The 10,447-nt window shown below is 41.7% G+C and overlaps 1 pseudogene; it reads right to left on the bottom strand.

The window, feature by feature from the left end:
* Window positions 1-320: 320 nt before the first annotated feature.
* LOC148293373 (uncharacterized) lies at window positions 321-941 on the bottom strand (annotated as a pseudogene).
* Between the last annotated feature and the right edge of the window lie 9,506 nt (window positions 942-10,447).

Below are 10,447 nucleotides of genomic sequence, written 5' to 3'. Positions count from 1 at the left end.
CCTTCTAATTTATTAAACCCATTTTGCAAAAATTACGGTTATGCCACTTAGTGTTTTTTTATCGTAACTTTCTCATTACAACTCCGATTCGAGCCCACTACTTGTCTACGGACTCATCTCGGTACGATCTATGTAAAAATACTACTCACTACCCCAAAATCCTTCCGGATTAAAAGTGACCAAATTACCCCTACCCCGAGGGAAAATTGTAAATTCATACTTAAATAAATAAATTAATTTAAATGAAGAATTAAGTTAGGGTCGGGGTGTTACAACCCACCCCCCTTATAAAAATTTCTTCCTCGAAATTCACGTACCTGTCAGTTGAAGAGATAAGGGTACTTGGCCCGCATCTGCGCCTCAGGCTCCCAAGTAGCTTCTTCAACAATATGACTCCTCCATAACACCTTCACTACTGGAATGGATCTAGAGCGTAACACATGTTCCTTTCTATCCATAATTTGTACTGGTTGCTCCTCATACAACAAATCTTCTCTCAATTCCACGGGTTGATGTTCCAGGATATGAGAAGGATCAGGCACGTACTTCCGCAACATGGATATATGAAACACGTCATGGATCCGAGATAATTCTGAAGGTAAGGCAAGTCTGTAGGCAACAGGTTCAATGAGTTCCGTGATTTCATATGGTTCGATATAACAAGGGCTTAACTTCCCACGTTTACCAAATCTCATCACACCCTTCCAAGGAGATAGCTTCAAGAATACCCAATCCTCAACTGCAAACTCAAGATCCTTGGACCTGTTGTCTGCATAACTCTTTTGTCTATCTTGTGCGATTTTCAACTTTTCTCAGATCATCTTCACCTTCTCGGTTGTCGCTTGGATACTTTCCACTTGCTCTAATTTCCTGTCACCCACTTTATTCCAACAAATAGGAGTTCTACACTGCCTCCCATATAAAGCTTCATACGAAGCCATCTCAATGCTCGAATGATAACTGTTATTATATGCAAACTCCACCAAGGCAAGGTGAGTCCACCATGTTGACTCATTCCCAATTCTACTCCATCTTGTTGACTCATTCCCAATTCTACTCCATCCTTCCGCAGTTCCACCAATAACGGAAGATAGGCCATTTTGAGATGAGCTAGGTTTCCACTAAACTTCCTACTCAAAGCATCGGCTACCACATTGGCTCGACCAGGATGATACTCAATCGTGCAATCATAGTCCCTAATCAACTCTAGCCAACGTCATTGTCTCAAATTCAACTCCTTCTGCTGATATCACATCTCCAAGGAAGTCCACTCTATCCAACCAAAACTGACACTTACTGAACTTCGCATAAAGCTGCTTCCTTCTCAAAGTCTTCAACACCAACCTCAGATGCTTCTTATGACCCTCCAAAGTTCTGGAATAAACCAAGATGTTGTCTATGAATACAATCACAAAGCGATCTAAGTAAGGTCGGAACACTCTGTTCATGAGATCCATAAACGTTGCTTCGGCATTTGTCAATCAAAAAGGCATCACTAAAAACTCATAATGGCCGTAACGAGTCCCGAATGCCGTCTTGGGAATATCCTATTCTCTGACTCTGAGTTGATGGTATCCCGATCTCATATCAATCTTAGAGAAATACTTGGCACCCTTCAATTGATCTAACAAATCATCAATTCGAGGCAAAGGATATCGATTACGCACTGTCACCTTGTTCAACTACCTGTAATCGATACATAGTCTCATGGTTCCATCCTTCCTCTTCACAAACAACACCGGTGCACCCCAAGGGGAAACAATGGGTCGGATGAATCCAAGATCAACCAATTCTTGCAATTGAGTCTTCAACTCCCGTAACTCTGCTGGTGCCATCTTATAAGGAGCTTGGTAAATTGGATTCGTGCCTGCAATAGTTCAATAGTGAACTTGGTTTCTCTCTAAGGAGGCAAACCAGGAAGATCATCCGAAGACATCCGGGAAATCTTGAACAATAGGATCATCTTCCAAATTCAGAGTGACCTCACGAGGATCATCTTCCAAATTCAGAGTAACATCCCTTCTTAAGTAACTTTTTCACCCTTATGGCGGAATGAGACACAACGAGAGAACTCTACGCTCTCCGCAGAATACGACTTCGGGTTGTCTCGGACTTCTAAATATCACCTCTTTTCGGAAACAATCCATGGATGCACGATGCTTATCTAACCAATCCATTCCCAAGATGATGTCCAAATCAACCAAGTCTAAGGGAATCAAATCAGCTTCTAACATTGCATCACCCACTTGGACATAACAGTCTCTGAAAACCATGTCCGCAAACAGGACATCCCCCGTAGGTAAAAAGATACTAAAACTTCCTACCATGGGTGTAGGTCTAACACGGGCATATGGTATGAAACTACGTGCAATGAACAAATGTGTGGCCCCGGGATCTATCAGAACATGAGCAAAGTAACCAAAAATAGAGATCATACCAGTGATTACGTCAGGTGTAGCATGTGCCTCTTGCTGAGTCATCGAAAATACACGAACCTACGTAGTAGAACGCCCAGACTGGCCCTTATGATGTCTACTACATCTGCCCCGGGAGGTAGAATATACTCCACTGCTTGATGATGAACCCGCTGCAGAAGAAGAGGCACCACTCTGAGTTTGACCTTGGCCTCAACTGCCTTGCCCCTGCTGGGCCCCAGTCCCCTAAACTACTGAACCTCTCAGATAAGGAAAAGGACAATTCCTCTTTATATGCCCCACTTGCCCACAAGTATAATATGTCAGACCGCTACCTTGGTCATGCCCTCTACTCTGGGTGAAATTAGGACAATCCCTCATAAAATGTCCGTACTACCCATAGACTGCTGTCCTGAGTACTGATTCCAAACGGACCGAGAACCAGATCTCACACTACTCGAGCTGGACCCATGTCCTCCAGACCAACCACTGCTTGTAGAACTAGAACTGGATCCTCCCCTCTTTGATGGACCTTGACTCGGCCCACCAAAGCCTGATGCGTCTCTGCAATGCCTACCAGCAACCATACTATTTTTCTTTGCCACTCTATTAGCTGCTTGGGCCAATGCCCTCATAGTGGGATATGTGTTTGCAGTGACCACTACCTGAATATCTAACCATAGACTCTCTTCACAATGTCTACACTTCTCTTTCTCACTAGGTATCAGCTCAGGTGAAAATCTGGACAGTTCATTGAATGTGTGCTCATACTCCAGCACTGACATCGATCCCTACTTCAGATTCAGGAACTCGGACTTCTTTGCATTCCGGTATGAATGCGGGTAAAACTGCTCAAAAAAGATGCACTGAAATTCTTGCCAATTAATGACAACAGGATCAGCATAACCTCTCCTGACAATCTTCCACCAATGATAGGCGTTCCCCTTCAGAAAGAAGGCGGCCAACCGAACCCTATCTCCATCCGGACACTATAAGACCTCAAATATCCGCACAATTTCTGTGAGCCAAGTCTCGACTTCAGCAGGGTCCGCACTACCTCAGAACTCCTTTGCTCCCATCTCCTTTACCCTTTTTATGTCGGAGCCCTCCGTGTTACTTCTCCCTTGCAAAGCCGTAGTCATAGTTCGAGTGAATTGGTCGAGTACATGTTGTAAATCCAGCTCGTTCTCTCCAGCATACTCTAAGACCGCGGTGGTGGTGACGGATGTGGAGATGGAGGTGGAGGATTTGGCCCCCATCTCAGAACGCAGCCTCTCATCTTAACACATCGAGGAGGCATGATTCTATACGATGGAACTAGAGAATCGTTAGTTTCAACAACACAAAAGAAGCATGAAAGTCGAAGGAAATGAACCTAATACTCTGATACCAAGTTCACAGGACCCGCCCCGAATTTCCTCGTAACTCGGGACGAATCCCGTCTTATTTCTGACATCTTACTGATGTCGGGCCCACATAATAAAGAACGAGACTTTCTACCGAAATTTCGGCAGTCTCCCCTGAAAATTGGACATTTCCCAAAATTTTCAACCTGTTAAAATTGCAATTTATATCCCAACAAGCAGCATGCACAAGTTAACTTTCAAATAGTTTACAATCTAGGCCTATGGGTCAACCGGACCCACAACCTCCGTTTTACTATTTGAAAGTTCCTATGGGTTCCACAAGGTTTATGATACACATCCTGCAAGTTTAGTCCAGATCAGACGGTCGGATCGCTCGCAATCATACGATTGGACGGTTATCGTTTAATAGAAACTTTAAGTTATTGAATTGGAATATCCGGGCCTTCAATTCACGATCCGCGAATTCCTACACAATCCTAGGAATGCCTAGATCAACATACATTAAATTGGAGTCGATCCAATGGGCCGAACATATCAACTCCGGATAACGTCTAATATGCGATATCTGATCGACGAGCAAACGATAACCAAATTCATATCTGAGCATACCGTCGTGCTCGGGACGACATGAGGATGATTTTAGGACTCAAAGACCAGCGCGTGGGTGTCCAAAGCGACTTCGGCGATAGGAAAATATCCAAACCGCTAGTTAAGACTTATACCTACATGATTACTACATAGAGTAGAGCAACTTTTGTTCTTGGACCTACCCTAAAAAGTCGACGGAAGTTTCCGGAATCAGAGGCCAAAAACATGCCAAACTATTATCACTTATTTAACTACCAAAACGCAGAAATTTCTCCTAAATACCACAACCAGCAACTAGAACACATTGAAAGGATAGTAAAGAATACCAAATTCGAAGAAAATGGTGGCCGGAGGTGTCCGAACGAGCTCCAGGAAAATTCTCACAAAAACTGTCAAAACAGGCCTGTAAATCTCGATTTTCCGGCGACCACGACGGCGGATCGAGGCGGGAATGGGCTGGGACTAGAAGAGGGAAGTGACAATGGCAACCAAAGGTGGCTTGGAGAAGCTGCCGGCTAGAGAGAAAAATTCGAAGGGGGGGTCTGCTCGGGAGAGAGAGAGAGAGAGAGAGAGAGAGAGAGATTCTGATTTATTAAACTCATTTCACAAAAGTTATGGTTATGCCACTGAGTGTTTTTTTATCGTAACTTTCTCGTTACAATACCACTCACTACCCCAAAATCCTTATGGATTGAAAAGTTACCAAATTACCCCTACCCCAAGGGCAAAATTGTAAATTCATACTTAAATTAATTAATTAATTTAAAAGGAGAATTAAGTTAGGGTCGGGGTGTTACATCCTCAATAGCATAACTGCATGAATATGGAGGAACCTGAAACCATGTAATTGTTAATTTGAATATTTGGAAATCCCCACTTCTATTATTGATGACAAGAAAAATCTTTAAAAACTTAAATATCATGCTGTCTAGATAGTTTGATAACATTAATTGCTACCTTAACCTTTGGTAATTCATGATGCATGGGCAAGAGAGGGCTCTTCCCTTCCTTGTTCTGGTATTGTAATGATGTCGATTTCTGCAAAATTCTTTGCAACCTTTTTCGCCTAGTGCTCCAGACGTTCTTCATAACATTGTCTCTTGTCCCTGGCAGATAGGTTGCGATTTAGTGCCAAACCAGAAGTTCGACTACCTTTACTACCAAATCATTCGACAAGAGTAGGCCCAAGCCACATACATGCCTGGAGCTTGATGAGCAAATTGTGGTGTGGATGGGTACAACGGTTCATAAGGCCCATTCAGGGTTCAAAAGGTGGAGGTTTTGGGCTGCTTGGAGGCACCAAAATTCAAGCCCACTTTCTTGAGCCCAACTACATGTGTAAGCAAAGAGAGAATTCCATCACCCCAACCAGAATCCCTAAAATATCGTTCACTTAGATACATAGGTTGTTGGAAGCTCACGTCTTTCTCCCATTTGACCAACGCCTTCTCCCAAAATTTCCACTATAAGCTATCGCAAGAAAATAATGAGAGTAAGAGAAAGAGAGCACTTCCAAGAATGGAGGTTGTTGCAAGGCTTATCTGCAAGAAGGCTTTGGGGTATCAAAATGTTTTGCCTCAACAACCATGGACTCAGTTGATTTTAGGGAATTTCACTGATAAGGGCCAAATTGGAGAAAATGAAGGGAAATAGGAGAGATGACTTGGCTAAAAAAAGAAAGAATTGTCTAGGGTTTAAAGGTTTACAGCACCTCTAACGTAGGCCATGGGTTAACCATTAGAACTAACAAGATCAGAACAGTAAGCATATACTCTCCCACTGTTAGAAGCATCAGATTCAAGCCTCGGTTATTCCATCTTCTTCTTCTATCTCCCAAAAACCCTCATTCCAAACATGAAACACCCATTTTCTCTTATGAAGTATCTTGTTCTAGCATCACAAGCCTTTGCAGTAGAGCAAACATCTCCTCCAACTGCTGGAAACATAAAAAGCTCAAGCCTTAGTCTTTCCTTTCTGCCCATTTTCTATTAGAACACCATTTCAAGCCCTAAACACCACCCAAGGCCTTTCTACAAGTCAGCATCCTGAGATTGAATCTACTAGGCCCCATCACCACAATTAACCATAAGCCCAAACAAAACCCACAAACCCAACATGACTTAAATCCTAAAGCAATCCATGACCTAAATGAACCCTACCATCACCACCTGAAGAAGTGCCGTCACGGGCACACCCACCACCGTATCCATAACCTATATGGGAAAAATATGATTTCTAGCGATCTCCCTGCAAATAAGAGCAACAAATAAATGAAAACAACAACCTTGCCAAAGAAAAATTGGGTGATTTGTAGCAACCTCCAGCAAAGACGGTGTAGAACCAAATTTAGAGAACATGAGCGATGTTAGCTAGAGAATGAGTTTTGGGGTGATGAGGAACTTCAATATGAACATGGCTTAGAAGAAATCACCACAAAGGGCTTCTTATTCAAAACGTCAGAGTGGACTTATTCACTGGACCAAAAAAAGAAAAAGATGAGAAGATAGGAGGGGGAGGAGGGCAGTCACGCTTCTTCCTCCCCGCTATTTGGAGTTTTCCTTTGGGACTCACAGCAGCAGAGAGCGGCTAGGGTTAATTCTTGTTTAATTTGAATGTGTGATATTGATTAACAGTCTTACGCAACTTTATTTTATAGTGATTAAAAAACTTTAACAATAAACATATTGTAAATGGCCTATTTTTGTTTTGGGCTAGGTGAATGATTTTTAAATTTTGTTTTGTTCACGGTTAATGGGTAAACTCATGTGCTACATGCATGATTAATATGAGAGTTCCGAGTGAATAGTACATAGATGAATAGTATCTTGAGTGAATTATACTCGAAATAGTAACTGTAATGGAGGAGAAGGGAGGCAGAGAGGGAATTTTTTACAAGACCTGACCCAAATTCCCCTTTGGAATCCGAGTTGAACCCTGTGCGTGTCCGACACCTGGCAGGTGCTGGCACAAATGACTTATTTGCCCTTCTACTCAAAATTCAATCTATTTCAAGTTTTACTTCTGCCGAAAATTCGGCAGAGTCTCCCTTATAAACTGAACATTCCCAAAATTTCCTCCTGTCAACAAACAGTTATATAACCCAAGCATTCAGCATGTATCGAATTATATCCAAGAAATCAAGCATCATAACATTCTGGCCTCAGGCCTCAATAAATTGAATAAATCATTCTGTTAACAACATTCAATTCAATTTCTTAGAACATCCCCAGAACAATGTTAGATTTCATAATAACTTAACTGAACTACCTTTTAATTACTTGATCTCGTGGCTGCACCTAGAACCCTAGGTTGCTTACGTACCCTTAACAAGGGATCAAGCCACACGTAGTTCTTCCATGCAATTGTAAAACCACTCTAGTTCTCATATTTCATCTAAACTCCCCATTTTCCAAGCTCCTTGCATTTCCCACATGGCAATATATATAAATAAATAAATAAAAGAATAAAAACAATTAAATTCAGGTAATCACGCTTGGAAAGCCATAACCATCAATTCCTCGTGTCACCATTGGTGACACGTTCTCGCAGGTCTCGGTAACACAAAATCGACCCGAGCCGCAATCCTCGCAGGATTCAGGGGACGTTTAGTGAACCTGATCTGCAATTCTCGCTCCACACGGTCCGGATATCCCTAAGACTCGTAGGGCAAAGTCAAACATGCTGACTTAACCAAAGGCAGCCAATTTATCTGAACGCAACAGAAATACCTAAGGCAACATTTATTATATTTGGGTACCTAGAGTGGTTTTAAGAAAATATAAGTTTCTGGAAGGTTTGGAATAAATAAAATGAATTCTTTTTATCTTAAAACTCTGCTGCCATCCCATCTAATAGTTCTTCGAAATTCTTATTTTCCATATTCTTTAAGCATTCTCAACTCGGCAGCATATAAATAAAATATTTAACCTCAGCAAAATATGCTAGAAAAACTCGAGCTATTTAATACCTATTCAAGATCAAAAAATGAAATTAAACTGCATAAATTCATTTATGAAAACAAAAGTCCGCCCACTAAACTTCCTCTAACTCATGAATCCGTTAGTGCACTATTGGCTTAAATTATATATGTATATCAAATAATAATAAAAAATACAGATAAACGAATATAATAAAATAAAATAAACTAAAATAAAATAAATTAAAAACTAACAAGCTCCAAAGACATTTGTATCATTGCATCGAAACTCACGTAAGGCTCATATAAAAAAAAAAATTATATATATATATCAACAACTTGATTAGAATCTATATATATATATATATATATATATATATATTTCCAACTATCACTTGTAAAACAAATGTGTCACTTAAGAAAATATAGTAACCGTATAAAATCCTCAATTTTAATTTAAAAGCATTTCAAAACTTAAATTCTTTCCACCTAGGCGTACCCCCATCCCTGATCTGTCAATTCCGTTATTACCGTCAATTCCATCCTCGCAGGCCTCGGAAACCTAAAGTTAGCCAAGCCGCATTCCTCGCAGGCCTCGGAGACACCAAGTCCACTCGAGCCGCATTCTTCGCAGGTCTCGGAGACACCAAATCACCCGAGTCGCATTCCTCGCACCACACGGTTCAAGCGTCCCCGAAACTCGTAGGGCATTATCAGAAATAACCAAATTGTTCCAAGGCCACTGGGGGGTACTCCTATGGTGGGTTTGAAACTCATATATCGAAATTTATCACAAACTTTACCCTTTGTTCCTCAAATTTATTTTCAGCTACTGAGTCTATGGATCAATTACAGATATGCACTTAAACATTTAGCTAGTTTGTTAATCACATTGGACTCTGATTAGCATACCATTTCAGTACTTTAACTATAATCTCTTAGCAACAAATAACTATGCGAATAATCCAATAGGTGACTAAATAATACAGACAAGTAAATAACTAATCACTACTCCTAGAGATTTCATCAAATCCCATTATGTATACTCATCCCATAATCATATAAATTCAGGAAAACAATGCCATGTTAAAACCAACGAACACTAGTACGTACATAAACTTCCTAAGAATCTCAAACAACTCCTGTAGAACACAACATACTTATTTAATCTGGAAACCTTGACCCCCGGCTCCTGAAAGTGCGTGTACTAGTGTAATGTCATTCCCATGCTCACAAAAGCTTTTCCAATAATTAGAACGGTCAAAAAGAGACCCGGGACTAAAAAGCAATAAAGTCCCAAAAAGTCAACCCGGGACACCGTGGGGTCCATGACCTCAACATTCCGATCCGAGAGTTCCTAGAAGTCCCAATTTTGCCTAGGACAAATGTCTCGAAAGTTTGACCTTGATCGGACGGTCGGATTGCTCACGATCGCACGACTATACGATTCCTGTAAACCTAACCTTAGGGTTCGCGATTTCAGAGTATCCGGGACTCCGATTTACGATCCGTCGAATCCTATACGATCCTAGAATTATCTAGATCAACATATATTAAATTCAAGATGATCCAACGGTTCAAACCTATCGAACCTGAATAATGCACAATAGGCGACATCTGTTCGAGACTCAAACGACATCCGAATTGGAATCAGAGCACACCTACGCGCTTGTGACAACTACAGAATCGCATTGGAATACAATGCCCCTGTGCTATAGTACCCACGCTTCGACACACGCGAGGGTAGCTCGCGGGTATCCTAAGCGATAGCGACTGCCAGAAAAACCTCAAAATTGAGGGCCAAGATTCCTACCCTAGGTTCAGGGCATCAATTGGAACCACTTTTGTTTTTGGACCAACCCTAAAAAATGGCCCAAAGTGGCCGGAATTTCAATTCAAAAACCGGTCAACCTTTCGGTTACAAATCAAGTTACCTACGCTAGGAATTGATCAAATCCTACCCAACCATCAGCTAGAGCACGAAAAATAGGTGAGAAACAATACCTCACTCGACTGGATTGGTGGCCGGAGAAGGGAGAGCGACAGCGGCGAAATTTCGAGCAAAAACCGGCCTTTCCTCTTGATTTTCCGGCGGCTAGAGCTGCCGTTGGCGGCGAGGGTGGCTTGGGTTGTGACGGCGGGACCTGGGCGGTCGCTTTGGG

This window comes from Prunus avium, chromosome 7 (genome assembly GCF_965620075.1).
Source record: "Prunus avium chromosome 7, drPruAviu1.hap1.1, whole genome shotgun sequence".
NCBI classification, from domain to species: Eukaryota; Viridiplantae; Streptophyta; class Magnoliopsida; order Rosales; family Rosaceae; genus Prunus; species Prunus avium.
Note: the sequence above shows the minus strand (reverse complement) of the source record. Positions and strands in the feature narration are given on the sequence as shown.